The sequence below is a fragment of the Mandrillus leucophaeus genome, unplaced genomic scaffold (assembly GCF_000951045.1).
Source record: "Mandrillus leucophaeus isolate KB7577 unplaced genomic scaffold, Mleu.le_1.0 Scaffold203, whole genome shotgun sequence".
In the NCBI taxonomy this organism is placed as follows: domain Eukaryota; kingdom Metazoa; phylum Chordata; class Mammalia; order Primates; family Cercopithecidae; genus Mandrillus; species Mandrillus leucophaeus.
Window position 1 is genome coordinate 1,097,113 of NW_012102066.1, and position 2,991 is coordinate 1,100,103.

Consider the following 2,991-nt stretch of genomic DNA (forward strand, 5'->3'; position numbering starts at 1 on the left):
ATGCAAAGCCGGGGCTTCCACGCTACAGGTAAATTTAAACACTTTCTGGTTGATAGTTGGTTGAGTTTATCTGAAGACCTGGGATCAATGGAAAGAAAATGTTCAGATTAAGATAAAGGATTGTGGAGACCAAGTTTTATTGTGCAGAGGAAGCTCTCAGATAGCAGACTTCAGGGAGAGCAGTTTGCAAAATGTTTCTTATTGCACTTAGAAGGGTGCCTGGCTCTTAGCTGATTATCTCCTGGATCTGGAAAGGAAGGAAGGAAAACAAAGGGGGAAGGGGATTCTCTACGGAATGTGGATTTTTCCCACAAGAGGCTTTGCAGGGCAATTTCAAGGCATGCCAGAGAAACACGTATTGCGGTAAAATATTTTGATTTTCTTCCTTGTTATGCCAGTCAGATTGGAAAGTATGTCACCACATACAGGATTAAACAAAACCCATCTGATGAGAATTGATCATTTGTAGGGCATGACTCCCCAGACCCCTTAGATAGGAATTTGGGGGAAAAAAACCAGAGCTTAGTCCTCAAATATCACTATAGGATAAATTCGTGGAGGTAAAATTGCTGGATGGAGCTAACACTGTTAGTTCCCTATTTAAAAAATATCCCCCTCTACACACACACACACACACACACACACACACACACACACACCATTTTTCATAATACAACCCTGCTTTTATTTGAAATAGCCATGTGTTCAATTTAAAAACTCACTTTCCCATCCTTATTTGCACTTGTGCTAGTCATGTGGCGCCGCGCTTAGCAATAAGATGAAGGTGGTGCTTTCTGAGGGTAGTGTCCTTTTCAGAATAAAAAGACAAGCTTTTTTGCCTTCTTCATCCTTTACTTTATATTCCTCTTTCTGCCAGGAATGTAAATGTGAGTCTGTGGTGTCACACATGTCCGTGTGAAGAGACCACCAGACAGGCTTTGTGTGAGCAACAAGGCTGTTTATTTCACCTGGGTGCAGGCGGGCTGAGTCCGAAAAGAGAGTCAGAAAAGGGAGACGGGGTGGGGCTATTTTATAGGATTTGGGTGGGTAGTGGAAAATTATAGTCAAAGGGGGTTGTTCTCTGGTGGGCAGGGGCGGGGGTCACAAGGTGCTCAGTGGGGGAGCTTCTGAGCCAGGAGAAGGAATTTTACAAGGTTAATCGCTCAGTTAAGGTGGAGCAGGAACAAATCACAATGGTGGGATGTCATCAGTTAAGGCAGGAACGGGCCATTTTCACTTCTTCAGTTACTTCAGGTGATCTGGATGTATATGTGCAGGTCACAGGGTATATGATGGCTTAGCTTGGGCTCAGAGGCCTGACATGTGGGTGCAGCAGCTATCTTGTGGTCATGAAACAGAGGCAGGAAAATGACCTATGCCCTAAAACGCAGGAAGTCAACACAATTTGTATTAAAATACACTGCAGTAAGTGTCTTCTCTTTCCCAGGTCTCGGTGCATAATTATGTCAATGAAAAGAGTCAAACTGTAAAATATTTGAAGAAATTTATTCTACCAAACTTGAGTGATCATGGCCCGTGACACAGCACTCAGGACATCCTGAGAATGTGTGCCCAAGGCTAATGGGGCGCAGCTTAGTTTTATACACTTTAGGGAGACATGAGACTTCCATCAAATACATTTAGGAAATACATTGGTTCGGTTCAGAAGGGCGAGACCACTGGAAGGGGGTTAGAGGAGAGGCTGCCAGGCTGCAGGTAGATTTAAAAATTTTCTGCTTGACAATTGGTTGAGTTTATCTAAAGACCTGGGATGAATAGAAAGGAAATGTCTGGGTTAAGATGAAGGATTATGGAGACCAAAGTTCTGATTTGCAGAGGAGGCCTTCAGTTAGGGGGCTTCAGAGAGAATAGGCTGTAAAATATTTCTTATCGGACTGAATTATGTGTTGACGTTAATGCCAGAGAGGTATAACGAGGCATGTCTGACCCCCGCCCCCACCTTTCCATTATGGCCTAAACCAGTCTTCCAGGTTAAATTTTAAAAGTGCCCTGGCCAGGAGAAAGTCCATTCAGATGGTTGGGAGGCCTTAGAATTTTATTTTTGGTTTAGAATTATTACACAAATCTACTTTCATTTATACGGTATTTTATGTATTACAAGTATACTTTCACAAACTTTTTTTTTCCACCTCACTTTATTTTTACAGTATCTCCCATCCACATGACAAGTATTGGTACTCTTGAAAAAAATATATCTCCCGCAGTAGTAAAAGCTAATAATTCACTGATGACTAATTTTGACTTAGTTTGCTTTCCTTCTAACAACTAGCTGGGATGAGCTACTCTAAAAGTATGGGATTTAAAATATGGGAAAAGTAATCTTGTAACAGAGTCTTTGGGAGGGGATCCATACCCCAAAATAGAAGTACAGGGTAGAGTCCCGTGAGAGCACCAAAGATCAAAGAAAAGATGCAGTAAATGTGGGGGAAGGAGGGCAGAAGGGATGTCCATGTGTCACTAAAGTCAACTTTTATCTATTCTGAAGTTTTGCCCTGTAGTCTGTGGGAAATACATTTTCCCTGTATTACTCAGTGTTCCTGCAAAACTTCAGCCTCTTGAACCACAGATACTGATCTACTATTAAAATAAGAATGCTTACTTTCATTTCCCCCATAAATATTTGTTCTCTACAACCTTCGTTATGGAGCCATTGGCTTCCACTTAAAGGATAATAAAACTTCTCTTATCTTACCTGGAGGCAGAGCCTTACATTCCAGGATAGGGAACTTCCCCTCCTCCCTAGAAAGACCTCTGAAAGAATGTAGAGAACTCTCTCTCCATGACTTTGCATGTCAAAAGTGGAGAAAAGCCTCAAAGAGGCTGGTTTTATCTTCCCAGTAGAGATAGATATTTAGATTCCAAAAGGTGAGAATCTGTTCCTAAGGAAAATGTGTTTACCTTAGGGAACAAAGCCTTTTACCCTCTCCTTTGAGGAGAGTCTCTTTCCCATATGAACTCTCAGGCTTGAGG